The sequence below is a fragment of the Triticum dicoccoides genome, chromosome 5B (genome assembly GCF_002162155.2).
Source record: "Triticum dicoccoides isolate Atlit2015 ecotype Zavitan chromosome 5B, WEW_v2.0, whole genome shotgun sequence".
In the NCBI taxonomy this organism is placed as follows: Eukaryota; Viridiplantae; Streptophyta; class Magnoliopsida; order Poales; family Poaceae; genus Triticum; species Triticum dicoccoides.
In genome coordinates this window covers 27,048,753-27,061,127 of record NC_041389.1, presented here as the reverse complement: position 1 = coordinate 27,061,127, position 12,375 = coordinate 27,048,753, and positions in this window count along the sequence as shown.

The window sequence follows — 12,375 nt, the reverse complement described above, 5'->3', positions numbered from 1 at the left end:
ACAACTTTAACCATACGTGCATGCTACGGGACTTGCAAACTTCAACACAAGCATTTCTCAAATTCATAATCACCCAACTAGCACGACTTTGATATTATCACCTCCATATCTCAAAACAATTATCAAGCATCAAACTTATCTTAGTATTCAATTCACTCAAAAGAAAGTTTCACATATCTTGAATACCAAGTATATTAACATTAAGCAAATTACCATGCTATTAACGGCTCTCAAAATAATCTAAGTGAAGCATGAGAGATCAATAGTTTCTTTAAAACAAATCCACCACCGTGTTCTAAAAGATATAAGTGAAGCACTAGAGCAAAAATTATCACGCTCAAAAGATATAAGTGAAGTACTATGAGCAAAAACTATCAAGCTCAAAGGATATAAGTGAAGCACATAGAGTATTCTAACAAATTCCAATTCATGTATGGCTCTATCAAAAGGTGTGTACATCAAGGATGATTGTGGTAGACTAACAATCAAAGACACAAATAATACAAGACGCTCCAAGCAAAACACATAACATGTGGTGAATAAAAATATAGCTCCAAGTAAATTACCGATGGAAGTAGAAGAAAGAGGGGATGCCTTCCGGGGCATCCCCAAGCTTTGACTTTTTGGTGTCCTTGGATTATCTTGGGTGTGCCATGGGCATACCCAATCTTAGGCTCTTTCCACTCCTTGTTCCATAATCCATCAAAAGAATTCACCCAAAACTTGAAAACTTCACAACACAAAACTCAATAGAAATCTCGTGAGCTCCGCTAGTGAAAGAAAACAAAAGACTACTTCAAGGTACTGTAATGAACTCATTATTTATTTATATTGGTGTTAACCTACTGTATTCCAACTTCTCTATGAATTATAAACTATTTTACTAGCCATAGATTCATTAAAATAAGCAAACAACACACGCAAAACAGAATCTGTCAAAAACAGAACAGTCTGTAGCAATCTGTAACTAACGCAAACTTCTGGAACTCTAAGAATTCTACCAAAATAGGACGTACTGTAAAATTTGTTTATTGATCAGCAGCAAAACGAATCAACGCAAAAGCTCTTTTCTGTGATTTATTGAATTTTTTCTCGTGAGCGCAAAGTTTCTGTTTTTCAGCAGAATCAAATCAACTATCATCGTAGCTTATCCTATAGGTTCTACTTGGCACAAACACAAATTAAAACATAAAACCACATCCAAACAGAGGCTAGATGGATTATTTATTCCTAAACAGAAGCAAAAAACAAAAAACAAAAATAAAATTGGGTTGCCTCCCAACAAGCGCTATCGTTTAACGCCCCTAACTAGGCATAAAAGCAAGGATAGATCTAGGTTTTGCCATCTTTGGTAGGCAATCCATAAGTGGCTCTCATGATAGATTCATATGGTAATTTTATTTTCTTTCTAGGGAAGTGTTCCATACCCTTTCTCAAGGGAAATTGGAATCTAATATTCCCTTCCTTCATATCAATAATCGCACCAATCGTTCTAAGGAAAGGTCTACCAAGAATAATAGGACATGAAGGATTGCAATCTATATCAAGAAATATAAAATCTACGGGCACATAATTCCTATTTGCAACAATAAGAACATCATTAATTCTTCCCATAGGCTTTTTAATAGTGGAATCCGCAAAATGCAAGTTTAGAGAGCAATCTTCAAAATCACGGAAATCTAGCAAATCACACAAAGTTTTGGGAATAGTGGAGACACTAGCACCCAAATCACACAAAGCATGAAACTCATAATCTTTAATTTTAATTTTAATAGTAGGTTCCCACTCATCATAGAGTTTTCTAGGGATAGAAACTTTCAACTCAAGTTTTTCTTCATAAGATTGCATCAAGGCATCAACAATGTGTTCGGTAAAGGCCTTATTTTGACTATAAGCATGAGGAGAATCTAGCACGGATTGCAACAAGGAAATACAACCAATCAAAGAGCAATTTTCATAATTAAATTCCTTGAGATCCAAAATAGTGGGTTTAGCAACATCTCGGTTTTTATTTATTTCAATCCCACTTTCATCAATTTCATCATCAAGATCTAGAAACTCCGAATTCTTAGAATGCCTTCTAGGTAAAGGAAGATCATATTCAGTTTCATCAAGATTAATATTGCAAAACAAAGATTTAATAGGGGACACATCAATAACTTTTAGATCTTCATCTTGATTTTCATAGGAATTGGAAGAACACGCTTCAATAAAGGCATCTTTGGAAGCACGCATCCTAGCGGTTCTTTCTTTGCACTCATCAATGGAAATTCTCATGGCTTTGAGAGACTCATTGATATCATGCTTAGGAGGAATAGATCTAAGCTTTAAAGAATCAATCTCAAGATAAATTCTATCAATGTTCCTAGCCAAACCATCAACTTTAAGCAATTTCTCTTCAAGTAAAGCATTAAAATTCTTTTGTGTATTCATAAACTCTTTAACACTACTCTCAAATTCAGAGGGCATCTTATTAAAATTTCCATAAGAGTTGTTGTAGGAATTTCCATAATTATTAGAAGGATTACTAGGATAAGGCCTAGGATTAAAATTCCCTCTACACGCGTTGTTTCCAAAACTATTCCTACCAACAAAATTCACATCCATAGATTCATTATTATTCTTAAGCAAGGTAGACAAAGGAATATCATTGGGATCAAGAGGAGTATTTTTAGGAGCAAACATCTTCATAAGTTCATCCATCTTTTCACTCAAAACATTAATTTCTTCTAAAGCGTGACTTTTTTACTAGAAGATCTTTCGGTGTGCCATTGAGAATAATTAGCCATAATGTTATCAAGCAATTTTGTAGCATCTCCTAACATAATTTCCATAAACGTGCCTCCCGCGGCCGAATCTAAAATATTTCTAGAAGCAAAATTCAATCCGGCATAAAAAAATTTGTATGATCATCCATAAATTCAAACCATGAGTAGCGCAATTGCGAAGCATTAATTTCATTCTTTCCCAAGATTGGGCAACATGCTCATGATCAAGTTGTTTAAAATTCATGATATCGTTCCTAAGAGTGATAATCTTAGCGGGAGTAAAATACTTAGAGATGAAAGCATCTTTGCACTTGTTCCAAGAATCAATACTATTTTTAGGCAAAGATGAAAACCAAACTTTAGCACGATCTCTAAGTGAAAACGGAAATAACTTCAATTTGACAATATTGTTATCCGTATCTTTCTTCTTTTGCATATCACACAAATCAACAAATTTGTTTAGATGAGTAGCGGCATCTTCACTAGGAAGGCCGGGGAATTGACCTTTCATAACAAGATTCAACAAAGCGGTATTGATTTCACAAGACTCGTCATTATTAAGAGGAGCAATCAGAGTACTAAGGAAATCATTATTATTGGTATTCGAGAAATCACACAATTTGGTATTATCTTGCGCCATGGCAACAAGTAATCCAACACACAAGCAAATAGAAAGGCCACGGGGAAAAGGCAAACGGGAAAGAGAGGAGGAGACTGGGAAAGAGAGGGCGAATAAAACGGCAAGGGTGAAGTGGGGGAGAGGAAATCGAGAGGCAAATAATGTAATGCGAGAGATAGGGATTATGATGGGTACTTGGTATGGTTGACTTGCTTACGTGAGCCTCCCCGGCAACGGCGCCAGAAATTCTTCTTGCTACCCCTTGAGCACTGCGTTGGATTTCCCCGAAGAGGAGAGGATGATGCAGCAAAGTAGCGTAAGTATTTCCCTCAGTTTTTGAGAACCAAGGTATCAATCCAGTAGGAGACCACGCACAAGTCCCTCGTACCTACACAAAACGATAGCTACTCGCAACCAACGCGATTAGGGGTTGTCAATCCCTTCACGATCACTTACGAGAGTGAGATCTGATAGAGATGATAAATAATATTTTTGGTATTTTTGATAGATAGATGCAAAGTGAAAAGTAAAAGACAAAGTAAAAACAAAGCAAGTAATAAAGCGATAGAGATTGATATGATGAGAATAAACCCGGGGGCCATAGGTTTCACTAGTGGCTTCTCTCAAGAGCATAGATATTCTACGGTGGGTGAACAAATTACTGTTGAGCAATTGACAGAATTGAGCATAGTTATGAGAATATCTAGGTAATGATCATGTATATAGGCATCACGTCCGAGACAAGTAGATTGAAACGATTCTGCATCTACTACTATTACTCCACTCATCGACCGCTATCCAGCATGCATCTAGAGTATTAAGTTAAAAACAGAGTAACGCCTTAAGCAAGATGACATGATGTAGAGGGATAAATTCATGCAATATGATAAAAAACCCATCTTGTTATCCTCGATGGCAACAATACAATACGTGCCTTGCAACCCTTTCTGACACTGGGTAAGGACACCGCAAGATTGAACCCAAAGCTAAGCACTTCTCCCATTGCAAGAACTACCAATCTAGTTGGCCAAACCAAAAAGGATAATTCGAAGAAACTTGCAAAGATAACTCAATCATACATAAAAGAATTCAGAGAAGATTCAAATATTTTCCATAGATAATACTGGATCATAAACCCACAATTCATCAGTCTCAACAAACACACCGCAAAAGGAAGATTACATCGAATAGATCTCCACAAGAGAGGGGGAGAACATTGTATTGAGATCCAAAAAGAGAGAAGAAGCCATCTAACTACTAGCTATGGACCCGAAGGTCTGAAGTAAACTACTCACACTTCATCGGAGGGGCTATGGTGTTGATTTAGAAGCCCTCTGTGGTGGATGCCCCCTCCGGCGGAGCTCCGGAACGGGCCCCAAGATGGGATCTCGTGGATACAAAAAGTTGCGGCGGTGGAATTAGGTTTTTGGCTCCCTCTCTGATCTGTCGGGGGTACATAGGTATATATAGGAGGAAGGAGTATGTCGGTGGAGCAACATGGGGCCCACGAGGTAGGGGGCGCGCCCAGGGGGCACGCCGTCCACCCTCGTGACCACCTCTGGCACTTCTTGGAGTAGGGTCCAAGTCTCCTGGATCACGTTCGGTGAGAAAATCATGTTCCCGAAGGTTTCATTCCGTTTGGACTCCGTTTGATATTCCGTTTCTTTGAAACACTGAAATAGGCAAAAAAAACTGCAATTCTGGGCTGGGCCTCCGGTTAATAGGTTAGTCCCAAAAATAATATAAAAGTGGAAAATAAAGCCCAATATAGTCCAAAACAGTAGATAAAGTAGCATGGAGCAATCAAAAATTATAGATACGTTGGAGACGTATCATGCCTGCATTCTCAGCCAAATAATAAAAGTGTTCATAAATTCCAGCGGCCCTCAAGAATGCATCACAAGGCCATTCATACGGCCGAACCTCCGCGGTGTGGGGAAGGTTGTACTTGGGCTTTTTATTCTCTTCATTCTGCTTTTCCTTCGAGCTTCGACTCGAGGAGCCTCTCAACAATCTCTTCAATATTTTCTTCCTCTAAAAAATTTCTATAATTTTTAGTGACTCAAAATAAAAATGAACCAAACTCAACAAGATTGATAGCAACTACTCCTACAAGTGCCTAGAGGCTAAATCATGCATTCAAACTACTTTGGACCATATAAATTTGACATGCAAGCACAAGAACAGGGTCACCTAAGCAGCAAAAATTTGCAATAAATAAAGCACTAGGACAAAAACTAATTGGACCATTGGAGGAGTCACATACTGAAGAACAATCCCCCAAAGCAGTTTTGTGAATGGAGCTTTGAGCAAGGAGATCCAAAATGATAGCAAAACGAGCAAGAACACGGGTTTGAGCTGCGGGATGATTTTTTTCTAGAGGAAGAAAAGTGTGTGGGTACTAGAATAAGTGGAGGGGGGCCACATGAGACCCACGAGGAAGGGGCGCGCCCAGGGGGTAGGGTGCGCCCTCCACCATCGTGACCAAATGGTGGGTCCCCCTGGTGTGTTCTGAGTGCCAGAAATTCTCAAATATTCTACAAAAGATCGTATCCAATTTTCAGGGCATTTGGAGAACTTTTATTTTGGGGTTATTTTTTATTACTCGGATAATTCAGAAAACAGACAAAAAATACTATTTTTTCTTTATTTAGACTAAATAATAGAAAGTAAAAGGAGGGTACAGAAGGTTGTGCTTTCTAACTTCATCTATCTCATGCTCATCAAAAGGAATCCACTAACAAGGTTGATCAAGTCTTGTTAACAAACTTCTTCTGAATAACATGAAACCGGAGAATTTTCGAATAACACTAGGTTACCTCAACGGGGATATGCATGTCCCCAACAATAAGAATATCATATTTCTTTTTGACAATAGGAAGAGGGAATTCAAAATCTCCAATAGTAATCGTTGAAAATTTTTCAATAGTATTTATACTATGAACTTGAGGTTGTTTCTTCGGAAAGTGTACCATATGCTCATTACCATTAACATGAAAAGTGGCATTGCCTTTGTTGCAATCGATAACAGCCCCTGCAGTATTCAAAAAGGGTCTACCAAGGATGATTGACATACTGCCGTCCTCAGGAATATCAAGAATAACAAAGTCTGTTAAAATAGTAACGTTTGCAACCACAAAAGGCACATCCTCACAAATACTGATGGGTATAGCAGTTGATTTATCAGCCACTTGCAAAGAGATTTCAATAGGTGTCAATTTATTCAAATCAAGTCTCCGATACAAAGAGAAAGGCATAACGCTAACACCGGCTCCAAGATCACATAAAGCAGTTTTAACATAGTTTCTTTTAATGGAACATGGTATAGTTGGTACTCCTGGATCTCCAAGTTTCTTTGGTATTCCATCCTTAAAAGTATAATTAGCAAGCATGGTGGAAATTTCAGCTTCCGTTATCTTTCTTTTATTAGTAACAATATCTTTCATATACTTAGTATAAGGATTCATTTTAAGCATATCAGTTAAACGCATACGCAAAAAGATAGGTCTAATCATTTCAGCAAAGCGCTCAAAATCCTCATCATCCTTTTTCTTGGATGGCTTAGGAGGAAAAGGCATGGGTTTCTAAACCCATGGTTCTCTTTCTTTATTATGCTTCCTAGCAACGAAGTCTCTCTTATCATAACGTTGTTTCTTTGATTGTGGGTTATCAACATCAATTGCAGGTTCAATCTCTACATCATTATTACTACTAGGTTGAGCATCAACATGAACATCATTATTAACATTATTAATAGGTTCATGTTCATCACCAGATTGTGTTTCAGCATTAGAAATAGAAATATCATTAGAATTCTCAGGTGTGTCTATTACAGGTTCACTAAAAGCATGCAAAGTCCTATCATTTTTCTTTTTCTTTTTGTTAGAAGGACTAGGTGTATCAACATTAATTTTCTAAGAATCTTGCTCAACTCTCTTGGGATGGCCCTCAGGGTACAAAGGTTCCTGAGTCATTTTACCACATCTAGTCATAACCCGAACATCATTATCATTATTCTTATTATTTAACTCATTGAGCAAATCATCTTGTGCTTTAAGTACTTGTTCTACTTGAGTGGTAACCATGGAAGCATGTTTACTAATAAGCTTAAGATCACTTTTAACTCTAGACATATAATCACTCAAGTGTTCAACCATATAAGCATTGTGTTTCAATTGTCTACCATAGTAAGCATTGAAGTCTTCTTGTTTAACAATAAAATTACCAAACTCATCCAAGCATTGACTAGCAAACTTAGTAGATGGAGTTTCACACTTATCAAATCTATAGAGAGAATTTACCTTTACTACCTGTGTCGGGTTATCAAGACCATGTATTTCTTCAATAGGTGGTAATTCTTAACATCTTCAGCTTTAATACCTTTTCCTTTCATAGATTTCTTTGCCTCTTGCATATCTTCAGGACTAAGAAATAGAATACCCCTTTTCTTCAGAGTTGGCTTAGGAGTTGGTTCAGGAAGTGTCCAATCATTATTATTACTTAATATATTATTCAATAGCAATTCAGCTTGCTCAATAGTTCTTTCCCTGAAAACAGAACCAGCACAACTATCTAGGTGGTCTCTGGAAGCATTGGTTAGTCCATTATAAAAGATATCAAGTATTTCATTTTTCTTGAGAGGATGATCCGGCAAAGCATTAAGTAATTGGAGAAGCCTCCCCCAAGCTTGTGGGAGACTCTCTTCTTCAATTTGCACAAAATTAAATATTTCTCGCAAGACAGCTTGTTTCTTATGAGCAGGGAAATATTTTGCAGAGAAATAATAAATCATATCCCGGAGACTACGCACACAACCAGGAGCAAGAGAATTAAACCATATCTTAGCATCACCCTTTAATGAGAAAGGAAACAATTTAAGAATATAGTAATAGAGAATTTTTTTCCTGTGAGTAAATAGGGTGGCTATATCATTCAATTTAGTAAGATGTGCCACAACAGTTTCAGATTCATAGCCATAGAAAGGATCAGATTCGACCAAAGTAATTAACTCGGGAACAACAGAGAATTCATAATCCTTATTTGTAACACAAATAGATGAAGTAGCAAAAGCAGTGTCATATTGCATTCTAGCATTCAAAGACTTTTATTTCAACTTAGCTAACAGTTTCTTAAGATCATATCTATCATTGCAAGCAAGAAAGTCTCTAACAGTTTCTTCATCCATAATATAACCCTCAGGTACAACATCAAATTCATATCTAGGGGGAGAATCATCATCATCAAATTCAATAATATCATCAGTTTCAGTAATTTCATTCTCTCTAACCCTAGCAAGTTGTTCATCAAGAAATTCACCTAGTGGCACATTATTATCAAGCAGAGAAGTAGTATCATCATAAGCATCATGCATAGCAGAAGTGGCATCATCAATAATATGCGACATATCAGAATCAATAGCAGGTGTAGGTGTCGCAAGTTTACTCAAAACAGAAGGTGAATCAAGTGCAGAGCTAGATGACAGTTCCTTACCTCCCCTCGTAGTTGAGGGAAAAATCTTGGTTCTGTGATCTTTCAAATTCCTCATAGTGATCAACAGATATAAATCCCAAGTGACTCAAAGAATAGAGCTATGCTCCCCGGCAACAGCGCCAGAAAAAGGTCTTGATAACCCACAAGTATAGGGGATCGCAATAGTTTTCGAGGGTAGAGTATTCAACCCAAATTTATTGATTTGACACAAGGGGAGCCAAAGAATATTCTCAAGTATTAGCAGCTGAGTTGTCAATTCAACCACACCTGAAAGACTTAATATCTGCAGCAAAGTATTTAGTAGCAAAGTAGTATGGAAGTAACGGTAATGGTGGCAAAAGTAACAGTAGCAGTTTTGTAACAATCGTAACAGTGGCAGGGGAAAAGTAACTTAGCAAGGATCAATATGAAACGAGCTCGTAGGCAATGGATCAGTGATGGATAATTATGTCGGATGCAATTCATCATGCAACAATTATAACATAGGGTGACACAGAACTAGCTCTAGTTCATCAATGTAATGTAGGCATGTATTCCGAATATAGTCATATGTGCTTATGAAAAAGAACTTGCATGATATCTTTTGTCCTACCCTCCCGTGGCAGCGGGGTCCTATTGAAAACTAAGGGATATTAAAGCCTCCTTTTAATATAGTACCAGACCAAAGCATTAGAACTTAGTGAATACATGAACTCCTCAAACTACGGTCATCACCGGGAAGTGTCCCGACTATTGTCACTCCGGGGTTTGCCGGATCATAACACATAGTAGGTGACTATAACTTGCAAGATAGGATCAAGAACTCACATATATTCATGAAAACATAATAGGTTTAGATCTGAAATCATGGCACTCGGTCCCTAGTGACAAGCATTAAGCATGGCAAAGTCATAGAAACATCAATCTTAGAACATAATGGATACTAGGGATCAAACCCTAACGAAACTAACTCGATTACATGGTAATCTCATCCAACCCATCACCGTCCAGCAAGCCTACGATGGGATTACTCACGCACGCGGTGAGCATCGTGAAATTGGTGATGGAGGGTGGTTGATGATGACGATGACGACAGAGTCCCCTCTCCAGAGCCCCAAATGGACTCCGGATCAGCCCTTCCGAGGAAGAACATGGCCTGGCGGCGGCTCCGTATCATAACACACGATAAATCCTTCTCTCTGATTTTTTTTCTCCCCGAACGTGAATATATGGAGTTGGAGTTGAGGTCGGTGGAGCTCCAGGGGGCTCACGAGGCAGGGGGGCGTCCTAGGGGCGGGGCACCCTCCACCCTCGTGGGCAGGGTGTGAGCTCTCTTCTGTTGATTCTTTCGCCAGTATTTCTTTTATTAATTCCAAAACGTGACTTCGTGAAGTTTCAGGTCATTCCGAAAACTTTTATTTCTGCACAAAAATAACACCATGCAATTCTGCTGAAAACAACGTCAGTCCTGGTTAGTTCCATTCAAATCATGCAAATTAGAGTAAAAAACAAGGGCAAAAGTGTTTGGAAAAGTAGATACGTTCGAGACGTATCAGACGTCTCACCGCAACACATCGTGGTGGACCCTGGAGTTGGTGTATGCATGGGCCCTAGACCGCTCCAAGACTACGGCGGAGACGAGCAAGCACCGTCTCCGCCGCCTCCTCCCAGGCCCGCCATCCTCTCCCTTGCCCGTGTCGTCGGTGGCCGTGGTCACACTGCGCAGAACGCAGGAGGAAGTGGAGAGGATTATCAGCGAGCGTCAGGCTGCTGCCGGGAAGACCTACCGCGACGCCACGCCCTTCTGCCCGAAGCCCGACGACAATGCTTTCGACGATGATGACGGAGGAGTCGCCGGCTTGCCCGACATGGCCTATGAGGTCACCGTCAAGCTATGGTAGTGTAGGGTTAGGTTTTTAGTTCACCGAACAAAATATCGTCCGGTTTTGTATAAAAATTATCTTAATCTAAATGAATACCATCCGGTTTGTTCGAGTTTGAATCAAATTTATTTATTTTTGTTTAAAAATCTTTGAAATGTAACCAGACATATAGAGATAGCATTAAACAGCCGTTCTCGCATCCATGTCCGCGGATTGGTCTCCCTTGTCCGCGCATGAATGTATGAGAAAATTTACGGATCAGCGTTGAAAATGTGCATTATTGCTTGGAATCGAAGCCTGGTTTGCAAAGATAGGGAGGAAAGACGAGGCATATACGCACGCACACTCGCGCACGAGACCCCGCGTACGCGTACGCTACGCACGCCCCCTACCGCGTCAAGAGTGGCACCTCTCGCCCAACCAGTTATCGCCACGTGGCGCATCCACCTTCTCTGCCCGCAGATAAACTCGTACGCACGCGATTGACCGATGTTCGACAGCTCGTGTACGCGACGCCACGTCTTCCGCGCTGCCCGCAAGCCAGCGCCCCGTTGCTGTTCTCTTCCTCGCGTTGGTTCTTGCACACGGTAGATAGATCTCTGCGGGTGAAGCTCGGAGGAATATCCCCCCGCGGATGCCGTTCTCCCGCTGCACATGGACTGGGAAATGGCATCCGGCATGATCCGAGCGCACAAAACCTCGTTGCTATCGCCCTGTCCGGCCCGGACGTGCACCTGAGATCTCACGGCCGATGCACCACTACGCCTCAGCGTGTGATCAGTGATCACCTTCGTTTCTTGACTCGAATTTCACAGGGGAAAAATCGCCGACTTATCCCTGATCGTGTCCAACTTCTTTAGTTTCACGGGGAAGAGAAAATAGCCACGCCTGATTTTCTCATGGGCTGCTTCCACATACACGCTACCCATTCTTCCACATACACGCTACCCATTCTTTTGGGCACATGGGAAATATGAAGCTGCACGCTGGTAATCTACTCCCTCTGTTCCAAAATTACTCGTCGTGGTTTTAGTTCAAATTTGAACTAAAATCACGACGAGTAATTTGGAACGGAGTGAGTAGCTCTTATGCGGTTCCATGGTTATAAGTTTCTAGCCCTAACGCTCATTCCCATTTTAGGTGTCACCACCATCGCCGCCGCAGTTCGAAACGTTTATGTGTCACAAGTGATGGTTGCGACGGGTGGGTAAGCACGCGCCAACGTCTCGTGGATGTATGCTACACCGCGACAGCCCGCGGTGGCACGGGTGTCGTGTCGGTAGTGACATATTTTTTGCGTACCAGGCATAGGAAGACCACGGATGACACACAAAAGTTACCTTCTTTTTTGTCGGGAAGGCATTAATGAAGGTTGCTCTTTTTTGTCGAGACGTGAATGTCCCTTAGCACAGCTAACGCACTTATAAGATTGTAAAAGCAAAACGACGCACCACACCGCATGGAGAAGCAAAAAAGGTGGCCAACTCATCGACACGACATCTAAACCGTGTTGAGTGCCATTGCTTCCAAGTGATGCTCTTCCTCCTCTGTCGTCCCTGCCCCGGCCACCTCGGCCCTTGGCAAGCATATTCCTTTTCGGGGAAATAATTAAAGACATATATACATAGCAAAATTG